This window comes from Helianthus annuus, chromosome 4, assembly GCF_002127325.2.
Source record: "Helianthus annuus cultivar XRQ/B chromosome 4, HanXRQr2.0-SUNRISE, whole genome shotgun sequence".
NCBI classification, from domain to species: domain Eukaryota; kingdom Viridiplantae; phylum Streptophyta; class Magnoliopsida; order Asterales; family Asteraceae; genus Helianthus; species Helianthus annuus.
In genome coordinates this window covers 16288620-16316080 of record NC_035436.2, presented here as the reverse complement: position 1 = coordinate 16316080, position 27461 = coordinate 16288620, and the positions used below count along the sequence as shown (strand labels likewise).

The 27461-nt window shown below is 34.7% G+C and overlaps 2 long non-coding RNA genes across 2 annotated transcripts; one reads left to right on the top strand and one right to left on the bottom strand.

Moving 5' to 3' along the window:
• Positions 1-4750: 4750 nt before the first annotated feature.
• Positions 4751-12232, bottom strand: LOC118491725. The gene is made up of 2 exons (XR_004892095.1): positions 11650-12232; positions 4751-5194 (listed from the first exon to the last, which is right to left on the bottom strand). It is a non-coding gene; the product is annotated as an uncharacterized LOC118491725 (long non-coding RNA).
• Positions 5089-27390, top strand: LOC118491726. Its single transcript, XR_004892096.1, has 3 exons — positions 5089-5201; positions 26916-27029; positions 27119-27390. It is a non-coding gene; the product is annotated as an uncharacterized LOC118491726 (long non-coding RNA).
• Positions 27391-27461: the final 71 nt, after the last annotated feature.

Below are 27461 nucleotides of genomic sequence, written 5' to 3'. Positions count from 1 at the left end.
ATTATTATTATTATTATTATTATTATTATTATTATTATTATTATTATTATTATTATTATTATTATTATTATTATTATTATTATTATTATTATATTTAGTTGATACTTCCTTAAACCAAGCCAAAATACACATTACTCAAATCCAAGGACTTTCATAACTCCAATTTGGATCTGAAATCGACAAGTTCTTCTTAGCTACATAAAATCCGTCAGGTTTAACTAACCAATAACAATGCTCGGTACCGAACAAAAATTTATGGCCACAAAAATTTTGTATGTGCTTACTATACAATTGTACAGTTTTTTTAGTTGAACCCCTAGTGAAGTCGCCATAATACCATTCCCCAAATGGACAAAAGTACCAACTAAAAGATTCCCCCGGAGATATTGGACAATGGTCACATATTGGGATATGAAGATCATATCCATCACGAATATCTGCTATGATAACCTCATTAGAGAGGCCATTTATCACAAATATATGCCAATCAGGAGTTAGAATGCAATTGTGTGACGAAGAATTAGTTGAATCCGTGCATGAAAATGCTGAGATTAAGAAAAGAAGGACGATAGCCAAGAAATTAGCCATTGTGATTTTTTTAGCAATGGAGTCTTATTATCAATTTATAGAGGGTAATTACACTTTTTTCATTACATGAAATTAAAGACTTTTTTATATCTCCCTAACAAACCATTATTAATATTACTATATTACTAATGATAAACAATATTTATGAGCTACAGGTCAAGTTTTATTAAATAATATGAATGTGTAGCATTTATGTTCTGGAGAGAACGCCTCAAAGTGTGAGAATAGTGAGAACGATTCTCAGCCACAAGATCTTAGTGGTTTGTGGCTGAGATTGATGCGGTGGCATTTTTGTAAATAATAGGGGCCTTAGAACTATCAGGAGGGAAAAAATAGGAAGATCCAAACAAAGGTGCACATGCTAATCACATGCTATTTCCCCATCATATTTAAACGACATTAACTTTTTTATACGTGATTATTTTTCGAAAAAAATTACACCATAAAACTCAGCGTTTTCTTATCTTTCCAACGACTATACTATTGATATACTTTTCAAAAAAAATTAATTGAGTTTTATGGCATTTTTCTAAACTATGTGTTTTATGGCGTTTTAGACTTGATATTTTCATGGCGTTTTTCTGAACTAGATGTTTTCATGGCGTTTTAACTAGGTATTTTCATGGCGTTTTTCTGAATTGAGTGTTTTATCGCGTTTTTCAACTGAGTTTTTTCATGGCGTTTTTCTGAACTGGGTGTTTTATGGCCTTTTTAACTGAGTATTTTCATGGTGTTTTTCTGAATTGGGTGTTTTTTTGGTGTTTTATTTGAACACCCAGTTCATGTGAGTGGGTTTTTTTGACAATATTACCCCTTAGTGTAATTTAGAATCAATGCCACATGTCACCATCAAAATCGTTCTCACAATTCTCACATTTTTCACCGTTCTCTCTAAATCCTGACCCTATATATATATATATATATATATAGGGGCTTAAATGAGAACGTTAAATATTGCGAGAACCGTGAGAATAAATGCATAAGAACTTGGTCAAAAACTAATAAAATTCAAAATTTTATTTACACTTATTATTATTATTATTATTATTATTATTATTATTATTATTATTATTATTAGGCAAATTGGAAATAAATAATCCCAACTCACTGTTATTGGCCAATAAAAATCCCAACTCATTTAATCACCAATAATAATCCGAACTATTCACTTTTGTTTGTAAAATACTCCCACGTTAAAAAAACACTAACTGGGTTAAAATATTGCTGATGTGGCTTAACATGTGTGGACTGACGTGGCTGGTTAACATCTTACCTGTGTATCAGCCTCATTTGCACACCCAATCACACTCTCCTTCAAAACCCTAATTCTACAAATTGGGCAAATTCAGTCGATTGTGTGTGCAAATGAGGCTGATAATCATTTTATACACAGGTAAGATGTTAACCAGCCACGTCAGTCCACACATGTTAAGCCACATCAGCAATATTTTAACCTAGTTAGTGTTTTTTAACGTGGGAGTATTTTACAAACAAAAGTGAATAGTTCGGATTATTATTGGTGATTAAATGAGTTGGGATTATTATTGGCCAATAACAGTGAGTTGGGATTATTTATTTCCAATTTGCCTTATTATTATTATTATTATTATTATTATTATTATTATTATTCGAATACAATATTAGAAATCAGATTTCCACATTTATATATACATGTATACGTAAATAAAGAAAATTTACACATATTTAAGTTTGCCATTTACACATGTGTAAATTTATTGTATTTACACATCTGTAAAAATTTAATAAGGGTGATTTTAAAAGGAAAGAAGAATTATTTAAAAAGTAATTTCTTTTGTTAATGTTGTATTTTAATTATAACTAGGTGTAACATATACCAGGAATACCAACTTCGCCTTTATTGTGATATGCGTTCCTTTCATGTCTACGTTTTTCTTTTTTTCTTAAAAAAAGTACCTCAAAGCATATATAATAATAAAAAAAGTTTGGGATTAATCTATCTTCTTTTAAGTATAGATTAACATGTTTTAAATTACTATTTATTATAGATCGAGTAAAAACTTAAAAACTGAAATAAGATTATAATTTACTATATAGTGGTTGGTGGTGTTTTTGACGGTGCCTGTGATGGTAATAAACAAAAGGTTTTACCAAAGTTAATTTTTTATTCGATAAAAGAGTTGTTGCTTACCTATATGTATAAACATCCCTAGTTACCCACTATATTTATCTCTTCCCAAAACCTTCCTCTATTTCTCACTCTCTTAAACTAAACTTAATCTCTTTTTATGAGGTTATACCTACATACATATATAATATGTATCTATATATGTAACCCCCTCAACTGTGTCCAAATTCTTGAAAGTTATTTCCAACCCCCACCATCTCAAAACCTCGTCATCAGAGCACTTAAGCACCGGCACTGCCTCGTCAGAAAACTGGTTCTGGGTTGTTGTTGCCTCCTAGGACCACCCCCTCTCTCATTACGCACTCAACATCTCCTTATTTCTGATTCGACGGTTCGGGTTTTAGATTTTTAATAACCGAAAATTTTGGTTCGGTTTTCGGATAAGCATTTTCAATAACCGAAAATAATCGAACCAAACCGATATGTTATAATAGTATGTCAAATCCATATATTTTTATGTTTAAGTTGTTTAAGTGTTTAATCCATGATACTAAGAATTATTATTAATTTTATTCTTGATTGCCAAATATTTATAATAAAAACATAACATGTTTATGTATCATTAAAATGATTTATCCCTTGTTTACAAGAAATAACTAAATTTAACGTAAAAATTAAATTATTTTCAAAGTATTATAAAAGAAAACGTCTTAATAAAAACATTAAAATGGATTAGAAGGTTATGTTTATATGAACACTATTAATAAAAAAGACTAAATATATTATCTTGAATGTAAACATTTAAAAAACATTTTTAAACTTTGAATTATACTTTTAATTTTTGTATCTAACTTAATTTGTTAAATAAACCGAAAAACCGAACCGAACCGTTGTTAAACCGTAATAACCGAAACCGAAAACACCGAACCCAAACGGTTTTCAAAAACTGAATTTCGGTTACGGTTTTGATTTTACCCAAAAACCGAATCGAACCGAACCGAACCGAACCGTGCACACCCCTATCCACCACCCAAGAAAACCAATAAAAGGATAAATGGAAAATAACTTATACAACATATCTAGCACATCTTACAAGTAATGATGCCTAGGATTCTTATAAATTAATAGTATATAAATATTTAAATTTCATGAAATCAGATTTAAATGCACTTTATGTTTTAATATTTAAATGCACTTTATGTTTTAGTATTTAAAAAATAAATTTCATCAATCTGATTTGTATATTTTTAGTATTTAAATACTTATTAATTGTAGATAAATTTATGTTTGTTTTAAATATTAAAAATACTACAAATATACAAATGTTGAAAAAAAATTAATAAATAAGACTGAAACGTCTCAAGCCTCTACAAAAAAGGTTGAAACGTCTCAAGCCTCTACAAAAAAAAATTGACACGTGCCGGAACGCAGTTGGTTGGGTTGAAAAAGACTTTTTTAAGACGTTTCCACGCCATGTTTTTCCATGAAAAGACCTTTTAAGACGTTTTCGTTGGCTATTTTGGAAATTTTGACCCATTCTTGGCTATTTTTGCTATTTCCCCTTTATTATTTGCCATTCAAAAAAAAAAAAAAAAGAAAAGAAAAATTTTTTTATTTTTAGTTTAAAGTTATATTTATATTGGTAAAAGAAATGTAGAACTAATCTCAATACCATTCACTTTATTCTATTAAATTTGTATCAAAAGGCTATAATGTTCTTGTTAGTGTAGTGTCGAGAGAAAAGTGAAAGAAAGTCAATTTTTTATAACCGGACATGATATTGAACCGGACATCTTACTGGTTCACTGATTAGACTGGTTGGATCGATCGAACCGGATAATATTTTTAATAGAATAAAAATATATAATATCTAAAAATATTAGAAAAAGTAAATATAAATATAATGTCTTTTGTAAAGGAGAATATGGATAAGATTTCAAAAGATTTTTTCATACTTTTCAATGTACTATTGTTGTAGCTTTCTATCGTGTTCATTCCTAAGAAACTCACTTTCAATATAATTTGTTGGAATGAAATATAAACCTTACCGTTGGAAAAAAAAATTTCTACTTTTTCTTCTATACATGGAGTACATGCATTAGGTTTTCTTATATATTACTACTCAGTGGACCGGAGAACAAGGAACGTGGCAGCAGTTGCCGAACAAAAACACAAAAATTGTTCAAATCATCACCACCTCCCCTCATCTCTGACTCTCTTCGAGCGAAGACCAGACTTAGCATTGTTATTATCTTCATCTCCGATTTGACCGCCTAGTCGCGGTTCCACGGTTCGATCGTTGGCCACCCGGTCCGGCTGGCCGGTTGCTGCACAAATGGTTCAAAGGGCATGACCGGACCGCCGACACCATCGGTCTCCGGTTAAACCGACTGGAACGGCCGGTCCGGTCTGGTTTCCAAACGTTGAAGTAACTGCTTCACGATCTTCACGCTTGGTTCCACCACCCTTGTGCCTCCAGAATCCGAGGTCGTCACCGCCCTAAACTGTAAGAATAAATAAATAATATATTTATTTATATATGGCCATTATAATCATTTACATTATATGGATCAAAATATATAACAATCCATTAAATAATTAGTTGGTAATTGTTGATGGGCCCAATTACCCTTATTAACTAATTAGGGTTTCCTCCTGGGTGCTTATATAAGGAGATTTATGTGGAGGTTAAGGGGTTACTCAGTTACACAATCAGACATCCCATTAGCCATAACATCATAATGCTCGACCTCCTCTCCTACGGCCGATACCCTTTTCGGTTTTCTTAGTCACCATCATTAGATTGCACCCTAAGGAGGAACCAGACCAAAAACTGACAACTATGTCAAACACTATTGCTGCATCTACATCTGGATTCTCTGCTGGTCTTTACTGATGCAATCAAAGGTATGATTTATATTGTTTTCCTTCATGAACAAACAGAACTGAACCAACATGTGGTATCAGAGCATATGTTGATTAGTCAGTTCTGTTCTTGTATCCATTAATTCTGGGATTGAAACTTGGAAAACGGAATTTTGAAACCTTATGAATCATAACAGCCGGTTTCGAGTCGGCCTTGTCCACTCGAGATCATTGTTTTCGGATAAAAGCTTAATCATATGTTTATTCGAAATTAACTGGTTTATGTTTTTTAACCGAAATCTATTTAGAAAAACTAATAAAATTCAGGTTTCGGGTTCTAGAATTTATGTTTTATGTTTTAGGGTTCATCATGTTCTTGAGAAAATTCGAAGTATTCTGTTATGTTTTGGAATGATTTAGGATTAATGGGTGTTTTTTCCATGTTTGATCTAATTTTATCTTTTAATTTTTATTCGAAACTGTTATTAGATAAACAGTTATTATTTTCGAAATATGTTGATAAAATTAGATCACTTTAAAACAGGAAATAATATCCCATAATCCCTTAATTTCGAATTTTCGGTTATGATATCACAATTAACAGCTGTTAGCGAGGTTGCTACTCGCAACCATGAGGTTGCTACTCGCAACCATTACGTCATCACTCGAAACCATGAGGTTGCGACTCGCAACCATAACGTGATTAGTCGAGACCGTAGTTGCGACTCGCAACCATAACGTCATTAGTCGAGACCGTAGTTGCGACTCGCAACCATAACGTCATTAGTCGAGACCGTAGTTGCGACTCGCAACCATAACGTCATTAGTCGAGACCGTAGTTGCGACTCGCAACCATAACGTCATTACTCGAGACCGTAGTTGCGACTCGCAACCATAACGTCATTACTCGAGACCGTGGTTGCGACTCGAGACCATAACGTCATAACTCGAGACCGTGGTTGCGACTCGAAACCTCATTATTTTAGGCTGTTTAAATGTGAACTAAAGAAAAAATTTTTCGGGGCTCCGCCCCGAACCCTAGGCGGGGGCACGCTGTCCCCCGCAAACCCCAGCGAACTCACCGCGGAGTTCGATCCGCGCTAACGGGTGGTTTGCTATTAAATGATTGGTTTTTGTAATTATTTAGTTAATTAATGAGGATCAAATAATGTTTTACAAAACCAAAATGGCTTTACTTGAATGAGTTTTTGATATATCATTTCTGGCCAAAGCTGACTTGATACATCTACTTATCGTTCAAGTATTACGAAAGCTATGTTAAGCATGCATCATAAGCATGAATGTTTTAATATCTGGCCAAAGCTGATTTAATTCATTCATAGATGGCATACTTAACAAGTGCATAACTAAAGTGATTGTCTCAATTTCTGGCCAAAGCTGATTTGTTACAACCACTTTGCACATATGCTTAAATGATTACACTTCTGGCCAAAGCTGTTTTGTCTTCGTTTAAGTAGAACTTTAAGTAGTCTATTATTTTGATGTTAGTAATAGACATATCACAACATCTTCACATAATGATCCTTATATTAATGATCCTCAATTAATTTTGTGATCATTTTTTGTCTGCCTTATACTTAGTACCCATAATTTTTACTCACTATAATTTTCTTCTATAAATCTATATCTCATCCACTCTAATTCCTAAGCCTAAAATGTTTTGCTTTATTTAAAGTTTCTATAAGAATTAGCTCTTAAATTAAATACTTGATTATCTCTTAAGACACGATAACCCTATTGCTCTCTTCTGATAAGGCACTACAAAAGAAAAGTAGAGCATAATGATTAGGATAAATCGAACATGATGTCTCTTATGATAATCAAGAACTCTCTAACATAATTGCTATCACTAAAGTTATTCCAGATTAAGTTTTTCCTGACTAATCTATAATTGTGGAATAATCACAAGAACTCCTAAGGTGCATGTCTTCATTTAAAATTATAAATTATAAGGTTAAGTGGTATATGTGAATATATTATAATGTACAATACCATGACCCATAAAGTTAAGGGCTTACGCATGGAAATAAGTACATTTTCCAGTACATTACATACTAAGTTTTCATTTGTACAATTTGATGCAATATAAATCAGCTATAACACTCAAAAGTACCAAAGTATAACGAGTGTGTTGATTAGCAACATATGTACATAGAAATAAATGTTTGAAACTGGAAAATAAGATGTTATTCACCTTAAAACCACTAAAACGTTAAGAGGATTGTTCTAAGGTCCATAGACAAATTACAAGTGCTAATCCCAACGTTAAGGTTCTTCAAGGGAAAATCTCACTGCATAATTATGTCATTAGACTAGGCATAAGCAACGAGACTATCCATTATTCTAAAGAACAGTTGGATAAATTAATTAGATAGTAACTTACTAATGATATTTAAGTCTGAAAATTTTAATATTCCAATTAACACATGATTAGTTGACTCTAGTTCCATACGTTTCCTTATCAGAACTCGACAAATAACTGACATGAGAGTTAGTGACAAAATTAAATGTTAAGACTATAAGAACCATAATGAACAGTCTTCCAACAACGCTTTTCGATACCTTATATATTCTGGAGATTAGTCAGAATACAGTATCATAATTAAGCAATGTTATGAAGGTTGTGAGGTTTGCATAGTCAACATAAAGTCACACTTATCTTAAACTCTCCTCTTATTTGTTCTAAATATCTGGATAGAAACATTACTAAGATGAAACTAGATGATACCTTATTTTTCACAACCTTTGTCATCATGCTAACGAGAATTTGACAAAAGGAAAATGAGACTTATAAATTTCATCCATTAGAACCAAAATTCATGAGAAATCATGACATGGTTAATGAGGATGATTATTCATCTAATCTCATTTTAAGTGATTTTAAATCATGACGTTACAGCCCTAAATATTACTTGGCTTAAGGAATAAGTATGGGTCCATCATAAGTCATTCATTGACATTCGTGGAACTTATTCCAAATGGAATATTCAGACATAATTCATTTATCATTTAACAGAATATCAACTTGTATCTAAATTTTGTCGCATATGGCTCACGGTCTTAGAAGAAATCTATTCATATATATACTTAATAAGATTTCTATTAGATATGTCCCCAAAGTTTCTTATGATATCTGGACATTAAAGAAATCAAATAAAGTCTAACGTATATGTGATAGGTTCCTACGTCACGTAGCTCATTGAAACTTCTCTTGTAGCATTCTAGAGATATTAGAGATCAGTGGGAGCATTAAGTGTCTTAATAATAACTTGCAATAGTTGCAAGAGGTGGGGGAGTGAAAATTTTACATTACCTAAATTTACACCTCTTGTACAAGACACCGCTCCATCACGACACTGTTCCATCAATACTTGTCTCCTTAAAATCTAATGCTACTCTTACAAAAGTTTCATTGTTGCTTAATTGTGGGCACACTTAGATTTCTTACCTAAACTAACATAATCCTCAACAAGAGAAACTACAACGACTAACGTCATTAACTTGTTTCTCTATTAAGAATTTGTTGGTCGTTACACATTGACCCTACGCATGCCGAGTCCCTAAAGATTTCTAAGCTCGGTAGGAGCAGTCAAAGTCCTTATCATGATTTGCAAGGAATACAAGAGGCGGGGGGAAGAGTGTCATTAAATTTCACTCCGAATTTAACTCCGATTACACCTCTTGTACACCATACTGCACCAACTCTTACAAAACTTAGAATGAAAATGATAGCAACCAAACCAAGAGCTAATCCATAAAGCTGAAACTTTTAAAACCCAATAATCAACTCAGGAGGTCATCTAGGTTTAAAAACCTACTAACTTTGATGATTAACGTAACCTCCCTAATGAAGTTGAAATGGATTTTGGAAATGTTTAATGATCCTATCTCTTAAAATCAAGCCATTAGCGTAAATCAGTCATCTGAATGGAATAAAACAGTTTTCTAGTAAAACTGATTTTATGTGTTCGTGTAACGTTTGGGATTTGATTGAATTACCTAAGAGTGTTCATAAATAAATCAAATCCTAATATAAGCGTTAAGACACAAAGAGGCATGATTGGTTGTCAAAGGTTGTACTCAGGAAGAGATAAATTATTAAAGAATCTTTATTACATATCTAACAAAAGATTTCTTTGAGGATCATTACTGTTCTAGTAGCTTATAATAGTTTAAAGCTACATTAGATGAACATTATAAATAATTTTCCATGACAAATGGCTGACACATTTACATGTTCATTAGATAACAACCTAAAGTTTCAAACTGAAGGTTAAAGAACACTTTATTTGTAAGTCAATAATATCCATGTATGGGTTAATGCAAACATTATAATGTGATGAAAAGCTAACGTAATTATTTTCATCAAGAATCAAGTGGATTAATGAACCTACCTCAAAATGAGTGGGAGCAACTAAGATAAACTTGCCTATATAGATGATATTCTTTTGACAAGTATATGTTACATAAGTCAAAGCATTGTTAACACAAACTTTGATATAATAAATCTCAGAGATATCTCTTACGTGATTGATATCATAACATATTGAGATAGACCCAATGGGATATTAGTTCCGTTCCATAAGTTTAACGTTAAATGGGTCCTTACATATGTAACAAAATATTGCTCTCCTTTAGAAGATAATAGGATAAATGGGATTATTTATTTACGCTTCATTAATTAGAAGCCTTATGTAAGTTTAAGTCTATACTCGTTTAGATATTACTCACATTGCAACACACTAGATATGTCTAGATTAATGTGTAGCATCTAATGGAGTATTACAATATCTTTAAAAGAAACGAGAGACTACAATTTGAAGAAGAAGTGAGAATTAAAACCGGTTTATTACTCTAACTTTGTGATATTCAAAGATGACAAAATGTAATTTCGGGTATATCTTTATGTCAGCAGACAAAACCTATCTCGTGGAGGAGTCATAATGCACTGATATTAACAACCTAAGTTATAAGGACATAATATAGTCACTAAGTGTTGTTGGAAATTTATCAGTGGACTCATAAGTTTATTAACTCCATATAATTAATGATTTGAAGAATTAGTGTGATAAAGTCAGCTACCATAACTCCTTGAACAGTAACAGTTCAAGAGGTGCTGCATTAAGTTTCGATACGCAAATAATTATTCGTTTATAAACGAATTGAGGAAACTAAGTTTTGTATCGAATACATTCATGATATGCTTAAGGATCCTATAACTGAAGGGCTATTACCCCTAAGTCTTATTAAGAGAGCTCATAGACGGGTATTAATTAATGGCCATGCGCAATTGCATATCGTACTATGAATGTCTAAGTATTAGTTAATTTTTCCTCATCGGTTTGATTTTGTATGTCTCTAAGAATATGTCAAGCTAGCATAATGGCATATAGACAAATATAGTTACAAATCAAACAAAGGGCTTACGCGTATTTTGATCATGATGATTAGGTTTTAAATTAAGGCTATAGTATGATTAATGGGGGTCCTGAGTCGCATAATGATTCAACGGCTGTATTTTTCTGCTATAGTACTTGTTTAAGGCTAAAATGAGTGTTAACTCCTGATCAGGCTTATCTAATACTCATAGTAAATGATTACTCGGCCAAGTGGGAGAATGTAAGAATAAATAAATAATATATTTATTTATATATGGCCATTATAATCATTTACATTATATGGATCAAAATATATAACAATCCATTAAATAATTAGTTGGTAATTGTTGATGGGCCCAATTACCCTTATTAACTAATTAGGGTTTCCTCCTGGGTGCTTATATAAGGAGATTTATGTGGAGGTTAAGGGGTTACTCAGTTACACAATCAGACATCCCATTAGCCATAACATCATAATGCTCGACCTCCTCTCCTACGGCCGATACCCTTTTCGGTTTTCTTAGTCACCATCATTAGATTGCACCCTAAGGAGGAACCAGACCAAAAACTGACAACTATGTCAAACACTATTGCTGCATCTACATCTGGATTCTCTGCTGGTCTTTACTGATGCAATCAAAGGTATGATTTATATTGTTTTCCTTCATGAACAAACAGAACTGAACCAACATAAACGCCTCCGTCGCATCTATTCTCTTTAATTCCCACCAGGCCGGATGCGGGTCGGATCCATATATAGTTATTAAATTTTGAACCCATCTAGAATTTTATATTTATATGGGTTCAAAGCTTGATGGTTGTGTATTCTGAAACTCGAGAACAAGTCGTGTACATTTACCACGAAAATCCCTATACGACTATACATACATCTAATCACAAGTCGAAGGCAAAGGAAAACAAAAGTCAGATGATACATGATTTAGATGCTCACAAGGTTTGGCTTCATGCAAATTTATGAAGTTTTGACCTTTTGAAAGTCAAATTTACATCTTTTGAAGTGGGATGATTATGAACCCAATTGATCAAAGATATAAGAATCAATTAGAGTGTGCATAAGGAAGAGAGAGCAAAGACGAGTGTTTCATTCTCATACCTTACTCTCCTTATATACACACAAAAGTTAAACTTTAGCTCTCAACCTTCTACCTTGACAACTACAGCCCTCCAGCTTCTAAACTTGGCTACAATAGGTCTTGAAGTTTGACCTTGTATTTGAAAAGGATTCATCTATGAAAAATGGTTAATAGAAATATGTAGAGGGTAGAAGGTGATATTTTTTATAACTTTTTATTTTACATTAAAAAAGGTGAGGGCCACGAATCAATGTCAATTCCTAGTTTCATGAATATAGGCCTAGTTCTTCGCTAAATTTTCAAGTTTTCGTACACGAGAACCGTGTTAAATTCATGGATTTAACGAGTAATACTAGAATTGAAGCATCGAAGTGGATTCAACCAAGTATATAAACAATTGAAGCATCTAAGAAACAACAAGATGTTATAAATAATAATTTTCACCAACTCCTTTTCACCCGTGTCTTTGGCTTTTTGCCTACTGACATCTTTGAGATGGGATAAGGTTTTAAGATCAATAGGTTTTGAGTTCGATTCCCATAAGGGAAGTTTTTCCCATATTTATTGGGTTTCCTCCTGAATTGGTTTATATGCATTATGCCTAATGAAGATGGATATGATCGGGTGGTTTCGCTGGTGGTACGATGTTGATTCAGTGTTACGTTAGTGATCTAAATTTGCCGTTAAAAATATATATATACTTCTTTTTTTTAACAGCATCTCGGCCAGAGCTATACATGGCCAAAACTCGGTCGAAAAGGTATTCGAACCAGAGCACTTTAGGGTAGGAACCTACTAGATAGTAAACCTTCCCACCTCCATTATGATGGGGCAACTTCATTGGATAATATATAGTTCTTAACTTTGGATTCTCGGGTTAAAAAAAAGGTTATCAATTTGAAAGTCTAAAGATGAAGTAAAAAGCAACAACTTTACTTTAATGAGTAAAATCCTTGATAACACGTCCTTTTTTTCCTTTCTTTTTCACGTCAAAAAAAAAAAAAAAAAAGCAAATCTAAAGAAAAGATTGTAAGTTTAAAACTACTCATTATTTTTTACATTTCTCATCAAGAAGTCTCTGTGGTTTATTATGACATGATTCATGTCTGCAATTATAGGAAAGATGATTCAATTCACTGATAAGGATAATCAGTGGCAGATCTTAACCTAAAACTCAGTATGGGCTAATGTTTTTTGGAGATAAAATCAGTCTGGGCCGAACCAATACATATTTAAAAAAATTCTTGAAAACATGAAATTTAACACTACTAGGCGAAAAAACCGCACGAGCTGAGACCCGGTCCGGCCTCCTCTAAGCTCCTCCCTTGAGGATAATAAGTATTCATGCCAATTTCACAACCATATTATGCAACCAGTGGCGGATCCAGGATTTTTTTCCTGGGGGTGCGAATTTTTTTTAAATATTTTAGACCCCTAGCTATACCAAAAAAAAATCGGTTCATAGCGGGTCGGATCGGGTCGGGTCATGTAAAACAAGTAAACACAAACAAACGAAGTTTCATAGTGGGTCGAATCAGATCGGGTCGGGTCAATTTCAATTTTCAAACAATCAAACCCTAGTTCCTAACTTCTTATCACATTAACAAACAAAAAAGCATCAAAGTCCAAACCATCCCTACTTCTATTTCTCTTAATCATTAAACAAGGATTTTCAAGTGTTCAACCATAGCCCATGTTCCTTAATTTTCAATTTAAAATTTTGAATTTTAAGCCCTAGTAATTGTTATTTACCAACCAATAGTCATATAATCAACAAAACCACCCAACTAAAGACTAGAACAACCCAAAAATACATGAAAACATATAAAATTTTAAACTTTTTTAACAAATATATATATCTGTTTCTTTTGAAAAAAAACCAATAAAACATCAAAACTAATCGAATTACCTATTTAAGTTCATTTTTTAAATTTCATCTTTTCAAACCCTATACTAGTATCATATAATCAATAAGAAATTAAGAAACAACAAACTCATCCTATAAAGAGTAGAACAACCCCCAATTACCTCAAAACTAGTAGTTGGATTGGGCTTGAATGGGTATTAAGTTAGTGGGCTTGATGGATTGAATTTAAGTTTTATTAAAGGGGTTAGTTGGCTAACTTGTTTACATAATTTGATCGAATTTCAATCAGTGTTAACAATTTTTTGTATAAATTCCTAAGGGGTGCGGACGAAAATTTCCAACGGGTGCGGTCGGAATTTTCCAAGGGGTGGGTTGGAATTTTTCAAGGGGTGCGGACGAATATTTACAAGGGGTGCGGTCGGGATTTTTCGTGAAAAATACCACTAAATTTTTTTTTTCAAGGGATGCGGCCGCCCACCCACCCCTTAAGGTGAGTCCGCCACTGTATGCAACACACTTACCAATAGTAGGGTAATGGATCCGAGAACTTATTTATATTATCCGTTTGCTTTTGAAATCAAATAAAAAGGACCCAATGTAACAACATATCGTTAGAAACACACCAGGGTTTCGATCGGCGAAGAATCAAACAATCTGGTTGAAATGGGGTTTGGAATTGGAACAATCAAATTAGCAAAAAGGATATGCATTCCCTCCCAAAATAAGCTTGAGACTCCACTATAACACGTCACGTGTCCCAAATATATCTCATTTATTATATTATATAGATATAGATATTCCACTATATATTAATATTATTATTTTAGTTTTCCGGGTTATTTCAACACCACCCCGTTAATTTAATTTCGTCCCCGAAATTCTAAACAATCTAGTTCCTAATAAGGTTGAACGTAGTTGGGCGGTATAGCCCACCATAGCGCCGCTATGGCGCCGGGCACACCATCCCCTGGGCGCTATGTTTCAAAAATTGGGGGAGGGCGCCAGATTTTTCGCGGCGTTATTTTTTGTTTGGTTAATCATTTGGCCAATCAAAAAATAGAAGAGTTTTTTATATTACTTAATAAAACTTAAAATTATTAAATAGGTAATGATGGGTAGGGGCTTTATGACTATGGCCTCAAATTGCATAACGCCCTATAAAGCCCCTTGCTGACGTGGCACGACACGTGTCGCATAACGCCCCACAAAGGACTTTATGACTACACATTGCCTAACATGTCTCGCAAGTGTGACACATATCCCTAAACATTCTAGAATAATGGGTCATTATATCATTAATAACTAAACGGTAGGTTACTTTCTAGAATAATGGGTCATTATATCATTAATAACTAAACGGGTCCAAAAATGTCACGTCTAACTATAATCATTTTCATGTGGCAGTCACGAAGATATTAATTTTGGTTGGTCCCATCAAAACAGGCGATACCTTGTGTGTTTACCACCCAGATATATTTCACTGCTGCCTCAAAGGCTAGAGGGTATGGTGCCCATCCTTACTTGGAGGATGATCCGTCACGTAGGCGTCATATCATAGTTCTCCTAAGAATGATTCATCCCACAAAACCAGATGGTATGGGAGAATGGTCCTAGATGATCGTACCCCACCACTTTTATGTTTTTTATTTTTTTAATCTTCTACTTTTTTTCATTAACATTAAAATCCATTATATAAACTTAAAAAAAACACAGACTTAAAAAAAAGTTAAAAAAACATAAAAAAAAAGTTAAAAAACATGACTTTTTTTTAGCCCATGTGAATTCTCTTTGCTGACCTGACCTATAGGTCCCAAAACAAACAAATAAGGCTATATGTGGGCTAAAATATATATTATATACGTATTATAATATACGGCTGGCACTGTCATCTTCCCCACATCACTCCTATATCTATACGCAATCCGTCATTAATATACAGAAACCTAAACCTTCAAATACAAATCAAACACAAACAAAGGGGGCCCACCAGATTTGCTTCGTCGCCAACGTCCAGATGCTGCCGCTGAGGACAGGATGGGAGGGGGGCGGCGTGGTGTGCAATTTTCAAAGTCTTACTTAGTATAACACAACACAAGTGTCATTTTATACCAAAGACCAAATTACATAAAGTGGGACTTTGTCAAGTGTCGCACTAATGTTGAAAACTGTTTACATATTAAAATACTTAACTCATATAGTATTATATAGTTTATGAGTTGAAAACTGTTTACATATTAAAATACTTAACTCATATAGTATTATATAGTTTATGAAAATTGAAAAATAAGAAAACAACATGCATATAATGGATGGTAAAAAACGGGGCCGTGCATGCCTTTCGGATTAGAAATGCTCAAATACATATCTAATGGGTCATATAATCGGGCTTGAACCCTAACCAGATTTTCGTTTATATGTTATACCCATGTGCAATGTAGATATGTGAATTGGGCCGTTTTTATACTCTAACCGAATCTTAGCCTCGTTACTAGTTGCTAATTAGCAACAAATGGGTTTTTATACACCTTTGGTTTTATAGAAACTTTTAGGTCCGGTGACTTCCGCCCCCTGTCGAAAATCTCAAGCTTCGGCACTGCTTCGAAGTTCGAACAATTATTAAGTTGGTTCGTGCTCTTCATGTATATATTAGTATATCATTCGATTTCGTTAAACCAGTTTTATGGTTGTGTTAGGGGTGTGCACGGTTCGGTTCGGTTTTTGGGAAAATCAAAACCGAAACCGAAATGTCGGTTTTTGGGTTTTAAAAACCGTTCGGTTTCGGTTTTTTTCCGTTTTTACGGCGGTTCGGTTCGGTTTTTCGGTTATTTCGGTTTTTGGAACAAAATTATGTAAGATTCAAAATATAAAAAGAATAATTTATATTATAACAATCTTTTTATATGTTTATATTTAAGTTATTATAGTTAACCTCTTTAATTAATATTGTTTACATAAACATAACCTTCTAATATATTCTTATGTTTCTTCAAAGTTTTTATTAAATTTAATTTTTATATTAAATTTTGTTATATCTTATAGGTAATAATAAATCATTTCAGTTATAATGTTTTTATTACAAACACTTAACATTCAAGAATAAAATTAACATTTTCTATTAGCATTGGGTTAAACACTTAAACAATTTAAACTGAAACATAATAGTATATGGATTGTAACTTATCGGTTCGGTTCGGGTTTTTTCGGTTATTGAAAAAGTTTATCCAAAAACCGAACCGAAATTTTCGGTTATTAAAAATCCGAAAACTGAACCGTCGGTTTTTGTTTCGGTTCAATTATTTCGATTATTCGATTACGATTCGGTTATTTCGGTTTTCTTGCTCACCCCTAGGTTGTGTAACCAAAACTGGACCTAAAAAACTACTTAACAAAAAATCAAAAATCAAGTATGGGTGTAAATAGATTACTTGGTTTGTAGCTACACCACCTACACCAAGAAAAAAAAAAGAGTAAATTACTTTTTAAGTCCACGTGTTTTAGTAGTTTTAATCAGTTTAGTACAAAATAAAAAAGTTTAACGCCCTGAGTTCTTAACCGTACATTTTATAACGTTTTGAGTCCAATTTTGTTCATTTTATAATGTTTTGAGTCCAATTTTATTAAAAAAAAATGGACTCAAAGGTTAAAATTTGGACTTAGAGGGACTCAAATGGTTATAAAAAAAGTCTACGAACTCAGAGTGTTAAATATTTTGATTTTGAACTCAAATGGTTAAAAACACTAAAATATAAGGACTTAAAAAAGTAATTTACTAAAAAAAGTTAAAGGACACTACAAATAACAATCTATCTTGACAATGATGATGCTAAAAGATTTTGTTTTCAAGGGGACCCGGTACAGTCTGTTATGGAGGGGGAACAACGCGTTTTACCACGTGATACACCACCACCGGTGGTTTCCACAACATGTGGATTTCATAACGCGTTGAATACTTGAATTTATTACGCGTTTTATATGTTTGAGTGGTGAGTTATTTTTAAATGGAGATGGGTGTGTGGTGAGGGATGACATTTCCAATAAAGTCCATCACTAGTGATGGAATAATACCTGATTACATGGCGAAACTTGATTAAAAGTTGTGAGTGAGTGATCAGTAATGAGCGCCCTACCCCTAAGAAGGTTTTCATGGCGTGGCATGTGATACATTTACTATTTATAGAAAGCCTTTCTTTATTTTCAAAGGCTTTAAGTTAAGGTGGTGAGGGGTCACTATGGTGCTTAAAAACAATTATTATTTTACGTGTGGTGTTATGTGTCCCTTCTACATACATATACAATAGTTCGCTCTTCTCACTGTAACAAAGTTCTCCGGTCACCAGAATGTCATTGCAGGCGACAATAATCAATGACCTTTGCATGAACCTTCTCGAAAACATACTCGCCAGACTTCCGGCTGTTGATTTCGCCTCCGCCGATTGCGTTAATCACTTATGGCACCTTGTTTGCGCTCGCATCCTTTCTCGCCCCAAGCTCTCATCCGCTTGCTCTTTCAGTTATAATCCTCAGGTTACCTATTTTTTCACACTGATCATAATAGATTAAGTTCAGAATCAACTAGTTTATCACCTAAGGTGATACGTAGTGGGGGCGGTATGCCCTTTGATAGCGCCGCCAAAACACCGGGAACACAGAAACGATCGGCGCTATGTTTCGAAAAATTGGGATGGCGCGATATTGATAACGGCGTGATTAAATGGAATTTATTTTTTTGACCGTTGGTAAACGGTCATTTACATTAAAAAAAATCAATTTTTTTTCAAACTTTCCTTTAAATAAATACCTCCTGGTGTAGAGCTATAGCTATAAGGAACGGAGCTCACACACACCGGCTGATATAGGGTGGGATAAAGTTGCCAATGCGAGTCACGTGCAGAGTTGGACACTTTTTTCAGCGTGATGCTGATAAGTCCACTCAATAAGATACAACTTTCGGGGCCTTATGGGGGCCTTGGTTTTAGCTACTGATGACGGGGCTGCATCGGGGACCAGAACAGGGACACGAAGCTGCTCCGTGATATTCCAGATGAGTTGAAAGACTATGATCCCCTCCCTTGACATCCACTCACCCTAATGAATAAGCAGGAGAAAATCCACAAGCTTTTACCCGCCCCATGAAGCCCCGTGGTGACGTGACATGCCACATGTCACATAACGCCCCCAAAAAGGCCTTATGACTACGGATGACCTAATAGGCTAATATTCATTCAAACCTATCATAAATTAAGTTTAGAATTATGTTTTACTCAACCAGTTTTTCATGATAAATTTATTTAAGGGTCTAAATTATTAATTATGTTATTTCCTTGTTATTTGCTTCTGCCAAGTATATATTCGAAATAATCTAAGGGTGATCGGGGCATCAGCGGGAAAATACTTGCGGCATGGGTGGGTGCGACAACACCGCCACCATTAATGCGGGTAGGGGTGAGGCAATGGGTTGTTTAAGACCATAGCGTATGGTTTGCTTAGTCCCTAAAGAGACTACCCATCACGTAGGCGCCGCATCACCAAGGGTGGAGGACCATCCCCTTGGGGACTACCCAAGGGTGTGGAGGACAGTCCTCCCTTTTTTATTATTATTATTTTTTTGATTTAGTTAAATAATTAAAACAAAGTAAATAAAAATAAAAAAAGTTACATTTAAATAAAAACCTAAAGTTACATTTAAAAAAATACAAAACAAATAAATAAAAAACTACTCGTTGTTTTCTTCTAGATTCCAAATGTGTTCGATCAAGTCTGATTGAAGATTGGCATGTGTGAAGTCGTTATGTAATGAGAACCTGTTTAAATCTTGTTGTTCTTCGCTAACCGGAACATTATTCTGCTCCATCGCATTCTCGTCATACTCACAAATTGCATGTCCTTCGTCTTCGATGATCATGTTATGCAACAAAATACAAGCATACATACAGTATTGTAACGTTTTGGGTGTAAAAGCGTGTGCTGGGTTTTAATAATATGTCATCTTTGTTGGAGAACACCAAAACATCGTTCAATATCTTTTCTCGCCGCTTCTTGAAACTTGGCAAATTTATTTATTTTTTCATCTGGCGGATGCCTAACAGTTTTAACAATTATAGAGTACTGTGGGTATATTCCATCGACAAGATAATACCCGCGTCTGTACTCCACTCCCGAAACCGTAAACCTCGTATCAGGACCGATCCCTTTTATAATATTGTCAAAAACCTCGGAATTTTGTAGAACGTTGACGTCCTTATTCGAACCAGGAATCACAAAGAAAGCATGCCAAATCCATAGGTCTTGAGACGCAACAACTTCTAGAATCATTGTTGGATGTCCTTGATCGCCTCGCGTATACATTCCTCGCCATGCGGTAGGACAATTCCGCCATGTCCAATGCATGCAATCAATGCTCCCGAGTAATCCTGGAAAACCGTGCATTGCTTTGTGGTGTTGATGCAATTGTTGTACGTCATTGTAACTCGGTTTTTGCAAATATTTTTTGCTGTAGAGCCTCACCACAAATTTTCAAAACTTGTATACACATTCTCTAGCAGTTCGGTCGGACATCTTTAAGTATTCGTCCCAAGCATCGGCTGCTGTCCCATAAGTTAGTTGACGAATCGCCGCAGTGCATTTCTGTAAGGTGGTGAAGCTCCTTTTGCCTCTAGCATCGTATCACAACGTAAAAAAAGGGTCATAAGAGGCTAAATCGTCGGCTATTCGTAAAAACAGTCGACGACTTATTCGGAAACGACGTCTAACAATACTCTCCGAGTACAACGGTTCGTCGGCAAAGTAATTGGCGACTAATATTTCATGAGCACCTACACGATGTGGCAAGTCATATATAGTAACACATATATAACTTATAAAAATAATGCAACGCTATAAAATATAAGAATAAAAATATAACTAACTTTCTCGGTCTTGGTCGATGAAGAGGAAGATGACATTGTGTATTTTTTAGAGAAGATTATTGGAGAGTATAAAGGGGTTTGTTTGGAGAGTGTGGGTGAATTTTTGTATAAAAAAGGTAAAAGGAATGGGTTTATATAGGTTTTAAAATAATTAAAAAACTATTTTTTTAAAAAGTATCCGTTAGTCAACGACATTAATTAAGGGGGGCCCACATTTTTGCCTCGTCTCCAACGGCTTGGAGAAGCCGGGAGTGCCGCGACTAGCCCAAGAGGGGCGATGTGCGACGTGGGCGACGAACCGACCCTGGGAGGGGACGACCCCCGCACCCGATGGTCTAATTGATCTTCAAAAGATATGACAGTTAAACATGACGTGGCTAAGTGATGGTACTTGGCGAATGTAGAAAAATCTTTAGAGTTAACTTTCGTTTTGCTACATGTGGTTTGGTCCTTTTAACGGTTTTGCTCCAATAGTTTAAAAATAGTCATTTTCCTCCATGATCTTTCGAGTGTGTCGCCAGTTTGCTCCTTGACTCTAACTCAGTTAAAACGTTAAAAGTAAGGGTATTTCGGTACATTACTCCCTGGCTCTAACTCAATTAAAACATTTAGTTAAAGGTCGCGGTAGTCGTGGTCGGCAGGTGGTGGTGGATGGTTGTGGATGGTGTTGGCCGGTAGAAAGAGTGGTTGGAAAGATGGGCGATTAGAAAAGAATTACTTATATACATGTAAATAAATAAGTTGTAGGTTTATTTAGATGAAAAGACATACATGCCCTTGCTTTTATCTATAAAATTACGAAAACACCCCTTCTGGTTAATGGATTTTTTGGATGGAGTTAGAGGCGGGGAGTAAAATGACGATAAGTTAGAAAAATCAGGGAGGAAAATGGCTATTTTTAACTATTGGGGTAAAACCGTTAAAATGGCCAAATCACAGGGAGACAAATAGAAGTTAACTCAAATCTTTATAGGGGCAACATTTAAAAAAAAGGATAACGAAATTGAAAAAACATCAAATTTTTTACAAATTACATTAGCGCCAGACTGTTAAGGGGCGACGGGGTTACCACTTGTTAGGTAGATCAGCCCCTGCCCCTCCTGTGCCGCCATCAAATGTCAATGAGGGTGAGTGAGTGTATGTTTTGAGTGAAAATTATGTGGCTTTATTTATGTGATTGGGTAAATGTGTGAAGGTTGAGCCCATCCATTGGCGCAGCATAGTGGGCGCGGGCGGCCGACCCCCCGAAATTTTCGCTCAGTAGTGGATATTATTTAGTTTTCGTATAGAATTTTTTTGGTATATACGTATTCGACCCCCCCCCCCCCCAGTTTTACAGAAATTTTTGGGTATATACGTTTTCGACCCCCGGTCGGAAATCTCAAACTTCGCCACTGGAGCCCATAGTACCCTAAGTTACGTTGGTTGTCATGCAAGTTCATGCATGTAGTGGTTTGGTATTACGTGGGTTAATTAGAATGTTGAAGTAGTTATTAGAAATATATATATATATATATATATATATATATATATATATATATATATATATATTTCATGTATAAGCTAGATAGTGTGACACATATTAGTATTATTATTTTAGCCTAAGATATTAGCGGTTATCTATAATCGGTACAATGTATATATATTCATGTTTGCTGTACAAACCGAATTATCAATTCACACATTCTTCTTTCATTCATTCAAGCAAAACCCTAGATATTCTAACAAAGTGGTATCAAAGCCACATATCAATCAAAACTTACAAAACACAAATATCCGATTCTTCATTCAAAACCCTGGACAGAATTACTATCATTGGCATATTCAAATGAAAGTTCTACTTGAATCACAAGAACTATGGAATGTAGTGGAAAATGGGTATCAAGATCTGGGATTAAATCCTTCAGAAGATGCAGTGGCAGCGCACCGGGAATCCGTTAAGAAAGACAAGAGAGCAATGCATATTATCTTCCAATAAGTCAATGAAACAGTTTCGAGCGAGTCGCTATGGTGAAATCATCAAAAGATGCCTGGACTATCCTGCATAAGTCATACAGAGGAGAAAATCGGGTAAAAATTGTGAAACTACAAACTCTTAGATATGAATTCGATGCCTTAAAAATGAAAGAAGGAGAATCTGTTGAAGATTATTTCAACAGAACAACGTTAATTGTCAATCAATTAAGAATGAATGAAGAAAAGATTAGTGAACAGCGAATTGTAGAAAAAATTCTCCAAGTCTAACTCGAAACTTCAAGTCTGTAGTCATCGCTGTTGAAGAAACGAAGAATCTTGAAGATATATCTACCGAAGAACTAATGGGAATACTTCAGTCCCATGAATTACGAATGAAACTGTATGATGATGTTCCAATGGAACATGCCTTTCAAGTACAAAATACAAACCAAGACAGGTTTAGGCAAACGAGAGGAGATACAGGAGGGAGAGGACGTGGCAGAAGTAAAGGAAGATACATGGGTTCCATACTTTGTTTTAACTGTCAGAGACTCGGGCACACATCCAAGTTATGTCTGAAAAAGGAAGAGAATAATGAAAAATCTGACAGTGTATTAATTCACAGGGAAGACGAAGTAGAAGAACAACAAGATGAAACCATGTTTATGATCCTCAACATGGAAGAGGCAGTCAAAGAGGACTGTTGGTATTTGGACAGCGGGTGCAACAATCATATGACAGGAAACAAAAGTCTATTTGTCAAGTTAGATGGATCACTAAAAAAGGAAGTAAGAACAGGTGATGACAAAAAACTTGAAGTTTTAGGATATGGAGACGTAATGGTCTCGATAAGGGGACAAAACAAAAGGGTACAAAATGTTTTTTATGTGAAAGGATTGAAGCCCAACTTATTAAGTGTAGGTCAATTATTACAAGAGGGATACAAGATCAAGTTTCATAAGGAAAGATGTATTATCAAAGATACGAGCAACAAGATTGTAGGCATTATCAAGATGACAAATAACAAGATGTTTCCTCTCAATCCCGAGAATGATCTAACACTTGCATTGACAATGACCATGAAAGATGCCTCTATCCTGTGGCACGAGCGGTTCGGCCATGTAAACATGGATACCTTAGTAGATATGGGAAATAAAGATTCAGTTCTTGGTTTGCCAAAGATTACAAAGGATGTAAATATGCGTGAGGGCTGCATATCTGGTAAACATGCTTGAAAACCATTTCCAAAAAAATCAGCATGGCAAACAGATAAACTTCTACAACTTGTCCACTCGGACATTTGTGGCCCTATGAAAACGAAATCCATCGGTGGGTGTAGGTATTTTATAACATTTATAGATGATTACTCCAGAAAGATATGTGTGTATTTTCTCAAACTTAAGTCCGAAGCTTTGAGTTATTTTAAACAATTTAGAGCACTTGCTAAAAACAATCCGATCATGAGCTAAAAACTCTAAGAACGGATCGTAGAGGAGAGTATTTTAGCAAGTTATTTCAAGATTACTTAAAGTCAAACGACATACATCATCAACTTACAAATAGTTATTCTCCTCAGCAAAATGAAGTAGCCGAACGAAAAAACAGAACTCTAATGGAACTTAGTAGAAGCATGATGAATGCAAAGAATCTGCCGAACTGTTATTGGGCCGAAGCTGTTACCTGCACTACATATATCCTAAATCGCACAATAACTCCTTATGAGGCATGGAACGGAAGAAAACCAAATGTCAATCACTTCAAAATATTTGGATATCTAGCGTTTGTACATGTCCCCAAGCAACATCGGAGTAAACTAGATAATAAAACTGAAAAGGCCGTGTTCGTAGGATATAGCGAAAACACAAAGGGGTATAAGTTATACAATCCTCTTACGAATAAGATTATAGTCAGCAGAGATGTAATTTTTATGAAAGCAAAGGATGGTTAAAAGAGTTTGATTCCTCTACTGTACCGCTCGTGATGACTGACGAGAACCGGATGGATAAAGCCTTACGAGAGAAGTCAGTAAACTCCTCAAACAACAGACTAGTTACCGAAGAACCAGATACAGATCCTAACTATGAAAGTCATGAAACAGTGATGGGTGAACCAACTCCGAGCACAAGTCAATTAGATGTGCGTGATGATGATACCTTCTCCACATCTTCATCTTCTGAAAATGAAGTCATCAGAACCAGAAGTATCAGTAGTGTATATGCGGACACAAGAGCACTTACTGTAGAAGAAATATCACAAAAATATGGCGAAAATCAGTTAGTAAATTTCGCTCTCTATGCCAATTCAGATCCAACCACATATGAGGAAGCTAGTAAAGACACAAGGTGGATGGAAGCTATGAATAGAGAAATGGAATCTATATATACGAATCAAACGTGGGAGTTAGTATATCCTCCAAAAAATCATAAGCCGATAGGAGTGAAGTGGATCTACAAGACAAAATACGATGAACATGGAAATGTTGACAAGTATTAGGGGAGATTGGTGGTGAAAGGGTATAATCGAAAACACGATATAGATTATCAAGAGGTATTTTCTCCTGTAATTAGATTCAAGACCGTTAGACTAGTATTAGCTCTTGCCGCAAGGAATGATTGGTATCTTCATTAGATGGACGTAAAAACAGCATTCCTCAACGGAAATTTAAAGGAGCAGGTTTATGTGGAACAACCCAAGGGTACATTAAGCAAGGGGAAGAGAAAAAGGTATGTCCTCTTAAACATGCACTATATGGACTAAAACAAGCACCAAGAGTTTGTTATAGTCGAATAGAGAATTATTTTGGGCAACATGGATTCAAGAAATGCACGTATGAATATACATTATTTATTAAGAATACCAAGGAAGGAAAACCGGTAATCTGTTTGTATGTGGATGATCTAATTATAGCCAGCAACTCAATGACTTTGATCAATGATTTTAAAGGAATAATGAAAGAAGAATTTGAAATGACTGACATGGGAAAGTTACAATACTTTTTTGGTATGGAAGTATCATATGAATATGGAAATATAACTTTATCACAAAAGAAGTATATGCGAAGCTTGTTAGAAAAATATAGAATGTCTCAGTGCAACTCTGTTTCTACTCCCATGGAATACGGGTTGAAACTATCAAAAGAGGATCCAGAAATTTTTGGAGATGAAGGAATATATAGAAGTTTAGTTGGAAGTCTCATGTACCTAACGAACACAAGACAAGATATCATGTTTGCAGTCAGCAAGATAAGTAGATTTATGGAATGCCCGAAGAAGAGTCACTGGGAAGCTGGAAAACGGATACTCAAATACATTAAGGGAACCATAAATCAAGAAATTACATACTCAAAGGGTGGAAAAGGAAAACTCGTGGGTTTTAGCGATAGTGATTATGCAGGAAATGTGGATGACAGCAAGAGTACATCAGGATACATATTTCATCTAGGTTCGGGACCTATTTCATGGCAATCAAAGAAGCAAAAGGTGGTGGCATTATCTTCTAAGGAAGTAGAATACAAGGCATTATCTCTAACAGGCTGTCAAACCATCTGGATCAAAGGAATACTGGACGAACTTCAAGGAAAAGTGGAATATCCAATACCGATATATTGTGATAACAAGTCAACAATATGTTTGGCTAAAGATCCCGTTTATCATGGAAAGAGCAAGCATATTCGAGTCGAGTATCATTTCATCCGGGACCTTATCAAGAAAGGAGATGTGGAAGTATGCTTCTGTGATACGAAGGATTAGGCAGCTGACATTATGACGAAGGCCCTACAACACAAGGATTTCTCGAGACCGAAGACTCAACTCAACATGGCAATAATCTAGCTTACTGTATAAGCTAGATAGTGTGACACATATTAGTATTATTATTTTAGCCTAAGTTATTAGCGGTAATCTATAATTGGTACAATGTATATATATTCATGTTTGCTGTACAAACCGAATTCTCAATTCATTTTATGAACACATTCTTCTTTCATTCATTCAAGCAAAACCCTAGATATTCTAACAGTAGTAGGGGTAGTGGGCAATTAGTAAGAATGGGTTATTTATTTCCTTGTGTCTGTAATCATTTTCTTTTGCATCCCTAGAAATACCATAATACATTTTATACCCCAATTTTCATCAGGTTGCTGCAAAAGATGTGGTGAGGAAGGTACTATCGGAGCCAATTCGTCCTCAGTTTGCCATTGCTTCTGTTGATCCTTGGTATTACCACCACCGTCTAGAGGCTCACAAACTGGTATGTTTTACGTCATATGTGTTTCAAAATTTGAGATCAAAGATCAACAGGTTCTGTAAATTTTTATTGATTTCATGAGTGAATTGCAGATTAGTACAAAACTGGGATCCAAAGTTCCGGTTATTACTATTCTTTCCAAAACAAATATGGGAAGGGATGCGATTTTCAATGAATCCGAAGAGGTTTATCCTTACAAAATTTTCTTTTTTCTTTCTTTTTACTCCGAGAGGATTAATAGTCTAGAGTAAGGTTATTCTACAAGTGGAATTAATTAACATACAAAAAACCCTTAACATGAGAAGTGAAGGGGGAAATTTTTCTTTGAAATTTATTTCCAATTCTATTAATCACGTATTTTAGTGCCAGCCGTGAAAAAGAAATTGTGTTTTACACTATTATAGTAATTATATAATTTTTTAGAGTAATTATAAT